Source organism: Pseudorca crassidens, chromosome 6 (genome assembly GCF_039906515.1).
Source record: "Pseudorca crassidens isolate mPseCra1 chromosome 6, mPseCra1.hap1, whole genome shotgun sequence".
In the NCBI taxonomy this organism is placed as follows: Eukaryota; Metazoa; Chordata; class Mammalia; order Artiodactyla; family Delphinidae; genus Pseudorca; species Pseudorca crassidens.
Genome location: NC_090301.1, coordinates 61,442,428 through 61,461,647, shown reverse-complemented (window position 1 = coordinate 61,461,647; position 19,220 = coordinate 61,442,428). Strand labels below are relative to the sequence as shown.

Sequence of the window (19,220 nt, the reverse complement as noted above, 5' to 3'; positions counted from 1 at the left end):
TTCCCAGCTCAGTCTTTAAAAATCTGAGTTTCTTCACAAGGCCTATTTCTTTTCCTCCATAAAGTGTGTCCTCATTTATATTTTCCTCCCTTTGTATCCATCTAAAGTACGACTCTTGAGAAGATACGTATGCTCCATTAAACCCTACAATTTAAAGCCGCTATCTATAAAGTCTAAATTTGTGATTTGAAATCACAAATAAAGTGATTTCTATCTATAAAGTCTAAATTTGTGATTTGAAAGTCTACTCTTTGAATACCAGTGACTTTAATATTAAACTGCCACAGATAAGATCTTTAAGGGGAAAAATACAACTGCCCATTTTGATTTGGGGGGATTTTAGTCCTGAGATCCACACAGAGGCACCAAGACTTGTATGATCACAGACAAATCACTTCACTTCTCTGAGATCAGTTTCCTCATCTATTAATGGGAGGGAGCTTAAGGGGTTTCCAAATGTAATTCCTTAGCACCCCTGGTGACAGATGAGATGCTTCAGGAGTCTCGTAGATGAGATGTTCTCCTTCTGTTCCATATTCTGAGCTCCTCTGATAACCACTAACCAGCTGGTTGATGATCCCTTCCACTCCTGTATGAGGCTGGACCGCATGAACTACAAGTATAACCATTCATTGATACACAAGGTTTCAATACATAGTGCTGAAAAAGGAAAATGGAAGAAAATAGTGGAGTGGGAGAAGCCAGGGGGAGGAGGGGGAAAGAGACCAGGGAAGATTGAGAAAGGAAGAAACAAGTTGGCCAGGCTAGTAATGTGACCCAGGCAGAGGGCTGACTCCTTAGACAGGCCCTATGGGGAGCTTCAGCTGAAAGGTTTACCCAAAGTCAAGACCTTTTCCCTCCAGAGAGGTGGAACTTTTGTGAGGAGTAGCTGTTTCTGTTCCAGTTCATAGGTGACTGCACTGTATAATGGATTCATCTGTACTGCAATGGAAGAGGAGTTCAGACTCTCGGTCTGCTACTAACTAATGGCATGACTTTAGGCAAGTCCTGTGATTCTGTGAGGGTCAATTTCTTTATCTGAAAATGGAAGGAGTAGGACTGGATGATATCTTGAGGTCCTTTCCTGCTTGAAAATGGTATGATTCTTATGAACGCTTGTATATATAGCCAGGTATTCTGGTTTATCCATTGCTAAGTAGAACGCCCTCGACATTTAATGCCATAAAATAACAACCATTGTATTACGCTCACATAGTTTGGGGGACAGGAATTCACCCAGGACGCAGTGGGGGTAGTTTGTCTCACAGTCTTGGGTCTCTCTTCTGAGAATGACTCCGTTGGAGGTAACTTGAATGCCTAGGAGTTAGAATCACCTGGATGCTTCACTGACATGTCTGGTCCCTGAGCTAGAATGACTTGAAGTCTGAGCTGAGTACTCCGTCCACCGGAGCACCTATTCGTGGCCTCCCCATGTGACCTGGGTTTCACAAAACATAGCAGCTGGGTTCCCAGAAGGAATGTCTTGAGATTGATCATCCCAATAGTGAGAACAGGCAGAAGCTACTTGACCTTTTCAGACCTAGCTTTAGAAGTCACTTAGTGACAATTCTACCATATTTTGTTGGTTACAAGCAAATCACCAAGGCTAGCCTAGATTCGAGGGAAGGCAAAGTAGACTCCAGATCAGCAAGTTCACGTTGCAAAAGAACCATCATTGCTGCCATCTTTGGAAAAGTATGATCTGCCCCAGTCTGCACTCTGGTAATGACGGTTCACATGCCTCCCGAATACATTGCCTCATCCCTCCCTCGAGATCCCCAAAGTCTCATCCCCAAAGTCTTCAAAGTCTGCATCAATTCAAATTCCAAGATCTTGGTATCTAGTCGGGTCCAATGCTGATGAGGTTTCTCAGTGCCTTTCTCAGGCACAGCCCCTTCACTGAAGTTCCTTGCAGTCTGAAGACTTGTGAACCAAAGAGACGAGTCTTCTAGTCTTAAGATACTTTAAAGGCCTATTATCTATCTGTCTGAAATGGTTCATGAGGCACCATCTTAAATCTTTCTGAGGTCTTAAAAAAAGTATTTAAAGTCACATCGTTGGCCTCCTCTTTACTCTGAGACCGTGTCTTCCTAATCAAACCCTTGATTCGACCTTTGCACTGAGGGCCTTTCTTACTTTGAGGATGCTTTGCGGATTGGAAAGACTGACTTGAGCTCGCTATACTTCTTCGAAATGTTACTGCAAAATTGAACATAGCCATATTTTGTCATCAGTAACTAAAAGAAACCAGTTGACCCTTTCAGCTTTCTGTCAGGAAACCTCCTTAGGCAAATCCACTAGTTCACTTAGTATAGTTTCTATTTTTCATGTTACCACAGGTGATGGTGTTGCTAAACATTTTGCTGCAACTTAGCAAAGTCATCTTTTTTCCACCTTCCAACAATAATTTCCTCTTTGTCCCTCTAGCTTTCACTGACAGTCTTCTCAAGGTCCATCCAGGTTTCGCTAACTTCTAACGCCATTTGACCTTGAGAAACTGAATATACGAACAGATGATGGCCAGATAATATATAAAAGTGGAACTCTCACCCACAGTCTGCAGCAGCCAGCCTAGGAGACTAACCTATGATCTACAGTAAGCAGCCCAGAAAGCCAACCTACTATAAGACAGACTAGGAAATCAGACAGCTATCTCTAGCAACAATCTAGGAAACAAAACAATAGCTCCTGTAAAAATTGGCCCCAAATGACCAGGACTTAATTAATAACCAACTGCTTCCCTAATTTTTGTCCCCGTTTCCAACTTAGGACCAACCAGAGAAAGCCAAATATTCATTCTAACCAATCAGATAGGATTTCCCACTTCTAGTCAGTCTGCTTATAGTATCCCCATGCCAACAGCCTCCGACCAGGGCATATTTGAAGTCTTCCCCTTTTTTCCACTGTAAAACTGTCCCACTCCTCTGCCTGCCTTTGAGTGTCTGCCAAAACGCAAGTGATGGTGGCTGACTCCCTTGCTATAGCAAGTTTTGAATAGATAGCCTTTGCTTGTTCTCATTTGGTTGGTCTTCCTTTATTTCCACATTTCCTGCTTCCCAGTCAAAAGCTAATGGGTTATGGTTTGGGGTTTTGTTATGGGAGAATCCCATGTCCGGGTAGCAAACTCTATTCTCGTTATCTATTGTTGTGTAAAAACCACCCCAAAACTTAGTGGCATAAAACGACAGTCATCTTATTATGCTCACAGATTCTGTGGGTCAGGAATTCCGACAGGGTTAATAAGAATGGCTTTTCTCTGATCCACAACATCTGGGGCCTCAGCTGTGAAAACTTAGTGGCTGAGGAAGGACCCACCAGGAGGCTGCCTCATTCACACATCCTGATGCCTGAGCTGAGGTGACTTGAAGATTGGGCTCAGGTGGGGATGGCAACCATTGGCTTAGGCTCTTCTCAGCTCTTCACAACCATTGGCTGAGCTCTGTGAGGGAGTGTCCTGAGACGCGCAGCCAGGCAGTGAGTGTTCTGAGAGAGACAGGTGGAAGCTACAAGCCTTTTCTGACCTGCCTTGGAAGTCACATGTGTTGGTTAAGTGAGTCACTCAGCCTGACCTAGATTCAAGGGGAGGGAATCAGGCTCAACTCTTTTTTTTTTTTGCGGTTCGCGGACCTCTCACTGCTGTGGCCTCTCCCGTTGCGGAGCACAGGCTCCGGACGCACAGGCTCAGCGGCCATGACTCACGGGCCCAGCCGCCCCGCGGCATGTGGGATCCTCCCGGACTGCGGCACGAACCCGTGTCTCCTGCATCGGCAGGCAGACTCTCAACTACTGCGCCACCAGGGAAGCCCCCAGGCTCAACTCTTAAAGGGAGAGTGACAAAGTCCCTCTGCACAAGGACACATGGGATAGGAGATACTGTTGCAGCCATTTTTGGTAACTCTAATTTGCCACTCCAGGCCACCCTCTTCCTGGCATCCCTCTACTCCTTCACTCCTACATTACTTATTTTTACTCTGCTTCCTTTCAGAAAGAATTTGAAGACACTCAGAAGATGGATTGGTGGGCATGGAAACAAAACAAAGGAAGTTGGTTGATGTCAGGTGATAATCTCATACAGGTATTCATTTATTCATTCCATGAGTCTTTTTAAAGCGTTAACAAATGGGTTCCACATTGGAAATATACGGAGGAGATGTGAGATGAGCAAAATGAACACACATCCTGTTCTCATGAAGTTTAAGCCCAGTGGGAGAGGCAGACATTTAAAAATAATTCCACAAGTACATAACCACAGGTGCTCTAAGTTCATAAGCATTATACAGCAATGGCCCAGGAGCTGTGTAAGTGCACAACACAGGAGCTTGGTCCTGTTAGGGAATGAGAGATTTCCCTGGGGGGAAAAAAAAAGAATATTTAAACTTATAACTCAAAAATGAGAAAAATGTCAGGTAACTAAACTAGGGTGTTGCAAAGCATGTTACATGGACCACTAGTGATACAGAGAGATATAGCATTGGCCAAAAAGTTCACTTGGGTTTTTCATAACATCTTATGGAAAAACCCAAATGAACCTTTTGGCCAACCCAGTATTATTATTGTCCTTGTTATGTATTTATTTTACAGTTTTGCAATTTATGACAGGTGATATTTGTTTTCCATTGCTGTTGGCAGGTAAAGTTTCCTTGTAAAGTGAAAGTTTTTAAGTTTAACAAAGCTATCAATTTAAGGTAAAATAATATGGTAAGCATTACATCTTGAGTTGGCAAATATCGTGTAGGTGATATGTGGAACCTGAAGCTCAGTATAAAGACTGGAGTTGGTATGTTGAGAGATGGGATGGGGAGGGGGCTCATGGGTAGTAAAGAGAGCATTCTGGTGCAAAAGCCCTGAGGTGGAAGAGTGGGGGGGTCCACGTAACAGAAAGGTGACCAATATGGCTTGAGCAGAAAGCAAGAGGGAATAGTTTACAGTGAGCCGGAGAGGCCTGCAGGCCCCTGAGAGTCAGGGACTTTAGTTCAAAACTGAAACTTCCAAAACTCAGCATGGGCAATTGCACATTTTTCCTTTAAATACTGTACCTGTGGCAGGGTTAGTACAAAATCACTGGCATTTGAATAGTACATTTATAATAGAACAAATTTAGATGATACAGATATCAAGAATATTAATTGGCAGTATCTGAGAGCTAATGTTTCCTTTGGAAATACTTTGTTCAACATGTTTAACTATCCTACAAGCAATGGGGCGTCATTGAAGAATTTGGGAAGAGGGAATGATAAAACCTAGTTTGTGAGCTTTTAAAAAATAATGTTTACAATGTAATTCATGCATTAAAAAAATTGTCCAGAGAGCTAATCATAATAATAAGCAACATTCTGCTCTCCAACCTCTTCTCCACTCCAGAGGGAACCACTTTAAATCTCTTCTGGTTTTATTCTTCTAATAGTTTCCTTCTTATCTCCAAAAAATGCTTATATCTGTGTCTCTTGATTTATCAGATTTGGTCATTATATCAGATATATCATACGTGCTTACTCAGATTTCCTCAACCTTACCTTTCTCCCAGTCTCCCAGCTCACTCCACCCAGGCCATCCCAATGGTCACCAACTAAGTCTGAGTTTCTGTTTCCACTGCAGGAGGCCATCAGGCCACATGCCCAGATCTACTTCCCCAGTGGCTACTACAGGGTCCGAGTGACACAACTTGCATGCGTGGGAGAGTAAACTCTCCGGGCAGCAAATTTTGACCAGTGGAAGAGAGAAGGCAGAGACAGATGGGAGATATGTTTTCTCTTCCTTTTTCCCTCTGATGGATTGTTCTGGGCACAATATTTCCATCCAGCCTGTCCAAAGTGGTCCTTTGTGACTGAGTGGTCACCTGCTGAGGAACCAGCTCTGGTTATTCATGGCATTTTATGAAGCAGTGGCCAGTGCAGTAACTCAGCACCTTGTACTTGCTGCCGGATCTTCTCCGCCTGTTTTCCTCCCTAACTCTCACAGAACTGGGGTTGTACCTCCTAATAAAGCATAAGCCCTTAAGCTTTGCCTCAAGCTCTGTTTTCTAGGGAAATCAGGCCAAGATAGATATTGCCAATATTATCTGTTGCCTTACAGCTGTGACTTAAGATCACCACTCGCATCTCTCTCCCATGTTCCTGTAGTCAACTCATTGTTCTTAGTTCTTTTAGTTATGCTTCTAACTTTCGATTTTGTGCTTATAACTATACTTCTTTTTCCAACCACCAGAGAGAGTATCTCTTGGCTCTGATATTTTGCAGGATGGAGATACTGGCATCCCTTCCTTCTCTGTACTTCTCCTCTTCCTTCCATCCCTAAACCGCTGCATCATACTTTAACATCCTTAAGGTTGACAGCACTTGCATTCTGTTCTGTAATCATGATTGTCTTCTGTTATCTTCCTAAGTGCTGATTCTATATTTGAAAATCAATGCATGTATATACTATGTATAGTATATACAGTGCATATACTATGATGACTGTTCATTGAACAATAAGTTTCCTGAGAGTTTGCTGTGTCTCAGGCACTGTTCTCTAGGCTCTAGGGATAACACAATGAACAAAACAGACAGAAATCCTTGCCCTCTCAGAACTTTCATGTCAGTGGAGGAGACAAACAATTAACAAGGTAAATATATAGAATGTATGGTATGACAGATAATGAAAAGTACTGCGAGGAAAGTAAAGCAAGGAAGGAGAATAGGAAGACTCAGGCTGGGGGTTGCAATTTTAGGTGTTCTGAGCAGGGAAGGCCTCACTGAGAAGGTAGCCTCCAGAAAACAAGGCAGCAAAACAAACAACCATCTAGGCAAAGGGAACAGCATTCTAGGCAAAGGGAACAGCATTCTAGGCAAAGGGGACAGAAAGTACAATAGCCCTAAGACATGAATGTGCTTACTGTGTTCGAACAAGAGCAAGGAAGCTCATGTGGCTGGAGCAGACTGACCAAGAGGGACACTTAGAGAGGAACAAAGAAAGAAGTAATGGGGAACAGAGAGTGCAGGACTGTGTAAGTCATAGCAAGGACTTTGACTTTTATTATAGGAGAGACGGGAAACCTTGAGAGAATTTTGAGCAATGGAGTGACACAATTTAATGTACATTTTAACAGGACCACTCTGGATATTGTGTCGGAAAGAGACTGAAGGGGGCAAGGGAGGAAGCAGGGAAACTAGTTAGGAGATAATTGAAATAATCTAAGCAAGAGATGACAGTGGCTTGAAGTAGGGTTGTAGCAGTGAAGGATAGGAGAAGTGGTCAGAATCTGGATATATTTGGAAGGTAGAACCAACATGATTAGTGAATAGTTGGATGTGAGAGGGAAAAAATAGAGCCAAGAATGACTATAAAGGTTTTGAACTGAGCAACTGGAAGAAAGGAGCTGTCATATACGTAGAAGGGAAGACTGGGAAGAATAGGTTTAAGGGAAAAGATCAGGGACCCAGCTTAGGCAGTTTGAGTTGCTGTTTCAGTTCTCTATTACTGCATAACAAATCACCACAAAACTTAGTGGCTTAAAAAAAAACAAGAATTAATTATCATGTCTCATGGTTTCTGTTGGTCAGGAATTCAATGGGGGTTAACCAAACAGTGCTTGTTTAAGGTCTCTCATTGTAATAATCCCAGTTTTAGCACTGAAAGTCTTGTGTCCTGGGAAGCCCCTCCCAAGGATGCGAAAAGTTCTGGGTTTCAGTGATGGGTGAAGAATTGAGGAGTAGGGGTAGTACAACACCCGTACAGTGGCCAAAAATATAAGGACTGAAAGCAGGGCTATTTTTAGCGTCAAATGGATACAGCATGAACTATCTGTCCAGTCGTTACCATCACTCACTGATTTTTCGCCTCACCACTGATGTTGGCAACCACGATTTGCAGTTCACAATAATGGGCCACCCATTGTTGCCTCACTTCCAGTGATGTGAGTTAGGTGTGCAACATAAGTGTGTGTGATCATGGCGTTAACAGTCCAAGTTTGACCTGGCCTATGAATTAACTGTTGTGCTTTGAATTAAGATTATAGAGGCCACCTTGAATAATCAGGATAGATCCCCACCCCGAAATTGGGTTTGGGTGTTGATACTGATGCACACACCAAGAGGCTATGGAAAGATTGAATATTTACATCACTGAGGTCCCTGAGAAGGGCAGGGCAGGCCTCTCAAGCAGGTCCAGAATGCCTTGAGAGAGCTGAGGTAGGAGACATACTGGCTTGGGGTTTTTATTGTGGTGAGGGGATGGGGGGGTGAGGGTTCCCAGTACTAGTAGGGACTTGTGTGGCTTGAATCTCCGCCAGCACCAAAGGAGAGAGCGATCAGGCTTTCTTAGCAGCTTGCCCAGATGTAGGGCTGTCGGGGAGATGAAAGGATAAGGTCTAAAGCTCTTGGCTGTCAAACATCAAAATGGAGCCACTCTCCTATTGCAGAGATAGTGCTAGGTTAATTTTTTTTTTTTTTTTTTTTTTGCGGTACGCGGGCCTCTCACTGTTGTGGCCTCTCCCATTGCGGAGCACAGGCTCTGGACGCGCAGGCTCAGCGGCCATGGCTCACGGGCCCAGCCGCTGCACTGCATGTGGGATCATCCCGGACCGGGGCACGAACCCGTGTCCCCTGCATCGGCAGGCGGACTGTCAACCACTGCGCCACCAGGAAAGCCCTAGGTTAATTTTGTTGTTGTTAGTTTCTGCTTTATTACAAAGTGAATCAGTTATACATATGTTCCCATATCTCTTCCCTCTTGCGTCTCCCTCCCTCCCTCCCACCCTCCCTATCCCACTCCTCCAGGCGGTCACAAAGCACCTAGCTGATCTCCCTGTGCCATGCGGCTGCTTCCCACTAGCTATCTACCTTATGTTTGGTAGTGTATATATGTCCATGCCTCTCTCTGGCTTTGTCCCAGCTTACCCTTCCCCCTCCCCATATCCTCAAGTCCATTCTCTAGTAGGTCTGTGTTTTTATTCCTAGGTTAATTTTTAATGTGAATATTGTGACAATGTTTTCTGAAAGTTCAGGATCATTAAGATGGGAACTACTGTGATATCACAGGCATGACCCAGATATCACTGAAACAGGAGCCTAAATGGATTGGGTTTTTTTGTTTGTTTTTGCTTTTTGTTTTTTTTACATTTTGCCCATTCTGTGCAGCCTGTGGGATCCTTGTTCCTGACTAGGGGTGGAACCTGGGCTGCTGTGGTGGAAGTGCCCCTGTGGAGTCTTAACACTGGACGACCAGGAAAGTCCCAGACTGGGTTGTTTTAATGATAGAAGGAAGGACACGTACAGCTGGATTAGGGAGGAAAAGAGCCGAACCAGAGCATGCTGTACAATATGCAGAAAATAATTTTGTATTGGACATGGCAGAGGAGGAGACTGTGAAGACACATATGGAGAATGAATTTCACAAGTCTGGGATTAGACAGGGAAATACCTCTAAATTAATCAAACGGTTTTGTGGTCTCCCAAAGAAACATCACTGTTCAGTTGAAAATAGTGAGCACAGAATTAATTTGGGCTAACCACACGACCAACACGCATGATTGTATCACTCCCTTTGTGGCGCTGTGGAACTGAGTAGAGTACCATATACTGATTCACAGGTTGGAACTAAAAATGTCCTGTGGGGAAATTTGAGAACAGGTACATCGGCCTCTGTATTAAGTTGCTAGGGCTGCCACAGCAATGTAGTGCAAACCAGGTGGTTTAAAACAAACAAGCAAAAAATTAATCCTTACAGTTCTGGAGACTAGAAGTCCAAAATCAAGCTGTTAGCAGGGCCATGCTGCCTCTGAGGTTCTAGGGAAGAATCTGTTTTGAGCCTCTCTCCTAGTTTCTGGCGGCTCTGGCACTCCTTGGGACTCCTTGGCTTCTAGGTTCATCACTCCAGTTTCTGCCCCCATCTCCCCGTGGCCATGTTCCCTGTGTGTGTGTGTGTGTGTGTGTGTGTGTGTGTGTGTGTGTGCGTGTGCGTGTGCAAATTTCCTTCTTACAAGAACACCAGTCATATTGGATTGAGGGCCCACCTTATTCCAGTATGACCTCCTTTTAACTTGACCCTATTTCCAAATAAGGTCACATTCACAGGTTCCAGGTGGACATGACTTCTGGGGGGACACTGTTCAATCCAGTACAGCCCCTTATGGTGCAGAACTCATTCTGTCAAATCTTACCTATGATCATGCTTTCTACAATATATAGAAATGAGTCAAATAACAGCAACAAAAAAATGTGTACCCACTCTTAGGTATTTTAATTTGAAAATGGAGTTTCAAATCATTTTCTTGATTTTTATGAAGATTTTAATAAAACTGTAGAAAACACAAAATATTGTTGATATCTTGTCCAAATAAAAGCTAGAGTTTATCTGTCTGCAGATTCAGCAGAGAGTGCAAATGTAAATCTTGGCAAGTTCTATTCAGTCTATAAACTTCTATAATATGGACTTGATAATAGCAGAGCTGCAAGTCAAAAAAAATTTACATTTGACTGTATTCAGTTTTACCACTACATAAAAGGAAAAATGGATGTCTTAAAGGGGGTAGGCAGTTCATAGAAATATTACTGGAAAAGAAAATAGAAAGATTAAGAATAACCTACTATAGGACTTCCCCGGTGATGCAGTGGTTAAGAATCTGCCTGCCAATGCAGGGGACACAGGTTCGAGCCCTGGTCTGGGAAGATACCACATGGCACAGAGCAGCTAAGCCCATGTGCCGCAACTACTGGAGCCCGCGCGCCTAGAGCCCGTGCTCCACAAGAGAAGCCCCCGCAATGAGAAGCCTGTGCACCGCAACGAAGAGTAGCCCCCACTCACCACAACTAGAGAAAAGCCAGTGCACAGCAACGAAGGCCCAACACAGCCAAAAATAAATAAATAAATAAATAAATTTAAAAAAATAAATAAACAAATAAAAATAAAAAAATAAAATAACCTACTACATCATGAAACAGAAGAAAACATGTCATTGTTATTTTTTATTAAATACAGATAATATCTGTTTAATTAGTACTTTGTATTTATATTCTCCTTTTAAAATATGTTTATAGATCTTAAGAATATACAATAACATAGCCTACAAAATTTAAATATCCAATATAGAGTATTTTTAAAAGATAAAATAAGTTGCTATATCAAAGGAGAACTATTAAAATATTGTTATATTTTTCTACATATATTTGTTTAATTATTCCTACTATTAATCACTTCTAATTGTCATTGCTAACTATCTTGTTATTGTTTATTTAAATAATAGCATTTATATTTATGTGCATATATTGATCTCTAACATTCTGTTTTTGAGAATAATTTAATTAAAATTTCAAATAAAAATTAGAAACAACTCCATTCATTTAATTAGACATCATAATTAGATTTTTCTATTTGTTTAACAAAATTGAAATGTATAGCCAGCTAGAAAAAAAAAAAATTGAATCTAGCAACCATTATTTTAATAGGAGGTAGACAATATTTAACACTTTAGAAGATGAGGATTAACTGTAATTGAAATAAATACTTCATGATATGATTTAATAAAATAGGTACTAACTACATTATTTAATAATATACACCCAATCTGGAGGAAATCACATAAAAGTTTTATCTGTAGCTTTTATCTAATGCGTCTACTAAAAATTAGTAGTCCCAGAAATCATTCCAGTTACACTGTAAAGAATCAGTGTTATTAACTTACACTGATTTGCTGTTCAAATTCTTTCTAGCTAATGGCATGGCCCTAAGGATGAATACTAAGAATAGCTAAAAAGATTTGCCAATACTAAATACATCTTAAAAGCCATTTTTAGCATTCAGTATTTTTCACCAATCCTCTTTGTTCTCCTGAACTCCCCCCAAGAATGCTCTAGGATCTTGACAATAGTCCCAGGGGTGGAGGAGACTAGGTCTTTCAACAAAACCTGTCATCACTTCCACCACTCCACTCAATGATATATTACACTGAAAACATATCAGTGTGGGCCAAAATACCCTATTTCTAATGCTGGTTTCCCTTTAACTGAAATATACTTAGAACAGAGGAAGACAGACAATCCAACATGTTTATGACAACTTGCTCCATCATGAAAAATAACTGCCCTTTGGCTTGGCCCAGGAGGCATGTACAGCATGGGGGCCACCTCTGAGGTTTAAGGTGGTTGAGAGGTATGCCTTTATTTTGTAAAGTGAGAGGAGAAGCAGAAACTTTTTAGGAAAGAGTCCAGACAGATGTTGAGCATCCAGGAGCCCATTCCCTTAACTATTCTCTTCTTGAAAGCAACCACAGTTTGAAGACCACTGGTGCAGGACAGGGAGAGCAGATGGACATGTGGCATGTGGCATGATGGTAGGGCAGCATTGACCACCCCCTTGTGGTTAACCATAATGAATTTAAAGTGAAACTAGTCATGTGTTTTCCATTAGCCACAGTCGGCTGAGCTGATACAGAGAGGAAGAAGGTAGAGAACTGGATTTAACCAGGGATGTGGATTTAACCAAGCATGTAGTTTTGAGAATTTAAAGATATGATACAGGCAGACAATGAACAACAGAAAGGAAAAAAAAACAGAAAGAAAGACAAAAATAAAAAGACTGTTCAAGAAAGAAAATGTAATCACAATGCACTACTAGATTCTGTAGCAGTACATTCTTCAATAGACTTCAGTTCCTGCCTCATCATACTCTCTAAGACCAGTCTGTCTACCCCCATTCTCTTTGTTGTGGATTTAGACGTTTTCTATTTTTATATGATCTTTATAAAGGTGTTGGCAGGAAGAGGTGATAAATATGTGTGTAGTTTGTCATCTTGAGCAAAACGTTCTCAAATCACATTTTAAAAGATCACTCCGGCTCTTGGAGAATGGATTTGGTGGAGGAGATAAGAGTAGTTATAGTGACCTTAGGAGAATGTTGCAGTAATTCAAGTAAGGGGTGCTGGTAGTTTGGTCTAAAGTGGTAGAAGTAGACATAGAGAAAAGCACATGGCGTGGAGAATTATTCAGGATGACATGACTTAACTCAGTTATGGACTAGAAATGGGAAATAAAAAAGAGGTATTTGGGGCTTCCCTGGTGGCGCAGTGGTTGAGAGTCTGCCTGCCGATGCAGGGGACACGGGTTCGTGCCCCGGCCCGGGAAGATCCCACATGCCACGGAGCGGCTGGTCCCGTAAGCCATGGCCGCTGAGCCTGTGCGTCCGGAGCCTGTGCTCCGCAACGGGAGAGGACACAACAGTGAGAGGCCCGCGTACCGCAAAAAAAAAAAAAAGAGTTATTTGTCCAGGCTTCTTGCTGATGGTTATACTCACTAAGATAGTAAACACTGAAGTAGGACAACATTTCTGGAGGAAGATCATTACTATATTTTTAGAGCTAATGAGCTTGAAGTATTATTGTTATATCCAAGTGAAGAGGTTAAGGATGAACATGCTATACACGTTCAGAGGTAAGGTCTGGAAGGACACATATATTAGCGAGTTGTTGATGGTGTTATCCATGGGTAATGAGCCAGATGAATGTATGAGCTCTGTTAGGAAATGAATACAGAGTAAGATTGTAATGCACAGTAAGAAGGGGGTTGTAGTATAGTGTAAAAAAAAGCCCACACATTCCTCTCATCCTGGTTTGCATGACTCTTTACAACATGATTTTGCATCCTATGAAGAGGTAGACTTTATTTCTCCAGATCTCTTAAAGCTGGACCAGCGTTGTGACTTGCTTGGACCAACAGAAAACAGGGAAAGTAATGTTGGGGGACTCAGACCCTAGATATCAAGATGCCTTCAGCTTCCACTCTTGCCCTTGAGCCTGCCACGTTAAGAAGCCTAGATGAGCCTTCTTAAGCATAAGTGACAATGAGAGGGAGGTTCAGCCAGCAGCCGTCGCTAACCACCGCGCATGTTCATAAGTTCATGTTCGATCAGCCAGGCCTCAATTTGCTATTAGATGACTTTTGCTGCCTGAGTGACCACAGGCAAGAGCAGCAGAACCCCTCAGCCAAGCCAGACCCAATTTGCTGACCCACAGAATCATGAACAAATAAAATATCTGCTAGGTTTACGCCACAAAATTTTGAGGTTATGCAGCAATAGATCACTCACTGATGCAGGAGCCCAGGAGAGAGTCAAGAAATTCTAATATTTAAATTTCAGGTAGAGAAACAAAACCTGGCCCAAAGAAAAAAAAGTGGTAGCTAGAGAGATAGGATGAAAATCAGGAAGGTATAGTGTCACAGCAACAAGGAATAGACCCACAGAAACCAAGAGGTGTTTTGTGAATAAGGGAGTATTAACAGTGTCAAATATGGCTGAAAGGTCAAATAAGATGAAATGAAAAATTCCTGATGGATTTAATGACAGGGATGTCATGGTGACTCTGACATTTAGGGCAGAGGGAAAATTAATAAGTTCAGGTTTAGACAGAGTTTGAGATGCCTATGGGATATTTAAGTGCGTCTGTCCAGCACATAGTTAGATTATATGAGCCTGAAGCCCAGTGGAAAGTTTTTGTTTGTTTGTTATTTAAAGTAGCCTTTGAGTTGATTCTTTTTTTTTTTTTTTTTTTGGCTGCGTTGGGTGTTCCTTGCTGCGCGCAGACTTTCTCTAGTTGCAGCGAGCAGGGGCTACTCTTCGTTGCGGTGCGTGGGCTTCTCATGTGGTGGCTTCTCTTGTTGCGGAGCACGGGTTCTAGGCGCAAGGGCTTCAGTAGCTGTGGCATGCAGGCTCAGTAGTTGTGGCTCAGAGGCTCTAGAGCTCAGGCTCAGTAGTTGTGGTGCACACGGGCTTAGTTGCTCCTCAGCATGTGGGATCTTCCTGGACCAGGGTTCGAACCCATGTCCCCTGCATTGGCAGGCGGATTCTTAACCAATGTGCCACCAGGGAAGCCCCCGGTGGAAAGTTTAAGGCTAGTCAGCACGTAGGTGATAGAGCCATTAGTGTGGCTGAATCCCCAGGGAGATGATGTGGCGTGGGATCTTGGGGCGCACCAAGGTTTTTAGAGGGTCCACACTGGCAGGAAACACTACAAAGAAGCCCATGAATTAGGAGAACTGAGAGAAAGATGTGTATGAAAGCTAAAAGATTAGAGTTTCAGAAAGTAGTGAGAAGTAACTGTGTCAAATGCAGCCTCTGTTCCAGTAAGGCAGGAACCAGAAGGTCCCCGCCCATTGAAGCTGGCACTGTTTACCAGAGCAGTTTCGGCAATGCTGGGCAGTGACTGAAAATTAGAAGATGGACGCCGATGGGTAAGGAGACTCGCACAGAGAGGAGAGGGAAATAGGGAACTTCCAAGGGCCAAGTGTCTTGGTTTTTATTTATTTTAGTTTGTTTTAAGGCTATTTGACTTAAGCTTGTTTATTAATTGAGAGGAAAGAAGTAGTTAAAAAAAAAAAGAGGGTTACACTCTAACGGGATATTTTTTCCAACATGCACTTTTCCAGCTTTCATGAACAATTCTTCTACTTGTACTTAGTTTTTACAATATCACCCTTCCTCTTATAAATAGTTGGTTAAAATTCCCAGATTTGTTTGCTTTTTCCATTAGAATTTTAGGTTAGCTGACTCCTGATTGAGTTGGGGAGAGACAGGGCATTTTTCTCACTTGGAGCTATCTTCCAAATCACAAAGGAAGTATCTAGTATTCTAAGAATTCCCAAATGACGCTAAGAAAAGAAGTGAAATTTCCTAGTAAAACAAATTTGAGAAAGGCTATACATTTGAAATCTCCCTCTGAGAGACTGACAAAGTATATTAGACTGACAAAGTCTTCCTCTGAGACTCCCTACATTAAGGAAAACAAAAATAAAAACAAACCAAAAAAACAAAAATCCCCACCCTGGTAAACAAACTGTTTTCCTGGAGAATACTTTTTTCTCTGGTTGTTATTAACACATCGAAAGAATTTCCCCTTAACACCAGTTAGGAAACCCTGCCACAGCAAATTGGTTCTATCTAAATTCTGTGGATTCCTGTAAGGTTTTTACAGTAGAGCGGGACTTCATCTTACCTCTAGATTTAGGGACTCATGTTACCTCAGGGACTTGGAGCCCTCTGTAGACTACCCACAGTGAAGAAGAGTGGTGTCACCACCAACTGCCTTGGGGACCTTTCTGTAACAGCAGGGTAGGGTGTGGAATTAACAAAAGATTGGACTGAGGATAAAGATGGTCAAGGACAGGTCAGCAAGAGACAATGTCGTTAATTAAGGCTAATGAAGTTTCCCACTCTGTGAAAGGATTGGTCATTTATTACAAACCTTCCCAGAAGGATGTGAGTTGAAGACAGGATCAAAGTGCCTCCTTATATGTCTGGAGGAAACAATCAACTAAACTACAATCACCTTAAATTAAGACACACAATTGGAGGTGATAACATATTTCGAAGTTCTGATGGAATAAAGAAGAATCAGGAGGGACTTCCCTGCTGGTCCAGTTGTTAGTACTCCGTGTTTCTCCGTGTTTCCACTGCAGCGGGCACGGGTTCCATCCCTGGTCTGGGAACTAAGATTCCGCATGCCTCGCTGCGTGGCTAAACTGAAAAAAAAAAAAAAAGACGAAGAAGAATCAGGACATAATGCCCATGAAAATGGGGTGCTCCACCTTATGGGTTGAAAGAGGGAAATCTGTGGAGCACAAATTTGTCAGTGTGGCCACGTGCTGTCTTCAGCATGACTCAGAGAAGAGCAGAGAACAGTGGGGTTCAGGTTGGTTCCACTGTGAACTCTGATGGGGTCTAGCCTGAACTGGTGGCCAACCTTCCCCTTCCCATCTTATTGAAGTGATTAAGTACAACTAACCTTTAAAAAAGAAAAAGATTGCTATTTCACATATATCCTAATATTTAAATTCATCCACACATCAAGAATTGGAAGACAATTATCATTTACACAAGACTTAAAATAACAACGTTTTGGCTCCAGGCTCCCTCTACTGTCTCTGCAATAATTAACAAACATTTTATGGTACTCTCCTGACTAGATTCCAACATTTATGAAAGTCAAAGCAAACATAATCTTGTACAATAATAAAGGATATCCTTAGTATCCTTAGTATGGTAATCAGGAAGTTAACTATTTGGAGAAAGCGGAAAAATTATAAACTAGTTAATGAAATATTTATATAGACAGAACCATATGAAGTTGGTTGACCATTTTTCATTCACAAATGGCAATTTCATAGGGTTCAACCTTATATATGAACATTTAGTCGTCAAAGAATAGTAGGATGTGTGTGTGTGTGTGTGTGTGTGTGTGTGTGTGTGTGTGTGTGTGTGTGTGTTTGGGGGGGATTATTACCTTTAATAACCTCTACTATGAAATTCCCTAAATGCATTGGTTAACTTACATGATGTTTCTTGGCCAAAATTAACTACAGAATATGTTAAATCTAGTGTCTTATAAGAATGTATATGTTATAACTTGGGTTTAGAAAAAAGAAGTCTGCCTTTAGGTTAAAAAGTGTAAAGATACAAAATGTTTCACACAGGAAGGTAAATGAAAGAAATGTAGAAAAACCTTATGTTTACAAGAGGAAAGCTGGAAATAGTTAACATTTTAACTGTGAGAGGAGGAAGCAGGGCAATTTACATATACTTCAAACGATCTCACACTATTGAGAAAACCTGCAAATCCTGCAAAGAATTAGAGGGAAAAGCCAAAGTCAATACACTTCAAATACCCTTGATGTTTCACAGACACTAACGAGAAAGCATCTTCTGGGTAAGTTCACACTTTGCACAAAATAAATATTAATTCTGTTGTTGGTAATTTTCCAAAAAGTTAATATTTTACAGTTCAGAATTTTATTCCTTAAGTTTGCCTTTGAAGCTGGAAAATTGCTTTTTGAAGTTATGTTTTCATAATCCTAGGAATTCAGTCCAAGAATGAAAGATGCCATTAAAGATTTATTTACAAAGATGTCATCAAAACCTTTTTTTTTTTTTTTTTTTTTTGCGGTACATGGGCCTCTGACTGTTGTGGCCTCTCCCGTTGCGGAGCACAGGCTCTGGCCCAGCTGCTCCGCGGCATGTGGGATCTTCCCGGACCGGGGCACGAACCCGTGTCCCCTGCAACGGCAGGCGGACTCTCAACCACTGTGCCACCAGGGAAGCCCCAAAACCTTATTTTTATAGTTACTGTTCACCACTTAAATCTTATGCCTAGCGTAGTGTCTAATATAAAATAAGCACTCTATAAATATTCTTGAAAGAAGGAAATACCGGAGAGGAGTCAGAAATTTCCGAATTGGAGACTGGTTGAATAAATTATGGATAAATTGTGGTTTATACATACTATGTAATGTATAGCCACTAAAAATGTTTTTGAAAACTTATTAAAGACATTGGGGACGTATTAAGACATTGGAGAGAATGTTAAGCAAAGAGGGATGCTAACAACGTGTACGCTATCTAATACAAGTTTTATAAAGTAAATATACACATGCACACAAAAAGACTAGAAGGAAAAATAAAATTATTGACTAAGGTGGTTTTTATTGTTTTCTTTGTTTCTCTTCATCTTGCAAGCTGTCTGTCATGAGCATGTACTACTTTTATAATCAGAAAAACACTAAATGTTAAACATTTTTTATGATGCTCTGCTAACAATTAGGTCTGTGATAAAAAAAAGTTAACCATTGGGCTTCCCTAGTGGCGCAGTGGTTGAGAGTCTGCCTGCCGATGCAGGAGACACAGGTTCGTGCCCCAGTCTGGGAAGATCCCACATGCCGTGGAACAGCTAGGCCCGTGAGCCATGACCACTGAGCCTGCGCGTCCGGAGCCTGTGCCCCGCAAAGGGAGAGGCCACAACAGTGAGAGGCCCGTGTACCGCAAAAACAAAAAAACAAAACAAAACAAAAAAATTAACCATTAAAAATTGTGAGTTTAAGATAGTTGTCGTGGGGTGATTCAACATTTTTATAAGTGTGTTTGGCTTTTCCCCTTCACTTTGTTAGAATAAACTCTCACTAGATACATACTTTTGTAATTTATTCAGCGGCCTGAATGCACCAGCCAGAGCTAAGTTGTGCTCTACGTTTGAGTATAACACCAAAAATAACTTCTGTACAAAAGTTACAGAGGTAGGTAAATTCTTTCTTTTTTTAAGCTTGCCATCCTTTTATTCACTATAAAATACACCACTTATGTCCACATTGCTTAGTCCTCTGCCTACAGGTGTAAAGCTCCAAAGCATCCAAAAGTCTAGGGCCCCAGAAGTGGCCAAAGTCACTCAGTGTTTGAGGAACAGTGACATAGAAGCCCACAACTGA

The 19,220-nt window shown here is 41.7% G+C and overlaps 1 protein-coding gene across 2 annotated transcripts in view; it reads left to right on the top strand.

Moving 5' to 3' along the window:
- Positions 1-3,671: 3,671 nt before the first annotated feature.
- ERICH2 (glutamate rich 2) overlaps positions 3,672-19,220 on the top strand; it is a 48,683-nt gene continuing 33,134 nt past the window's right edge. The window contains exons 1-2 of one of the 2 annotated variants that reach the window (XM_067741579.1): positions 3,672-3,891; positions 3,986-4,075. The gene's annotated coding sequence lies outside the window, so the exon portion shown is untranslated. Of the gene's footprint in view, positions 3,892-3,985; positions 4,076-15,176; positions 15,201-19,220 lie in introns of those variants that run through there. The other variant, XM_067741578.1, reaches the window with a different exon arrangement.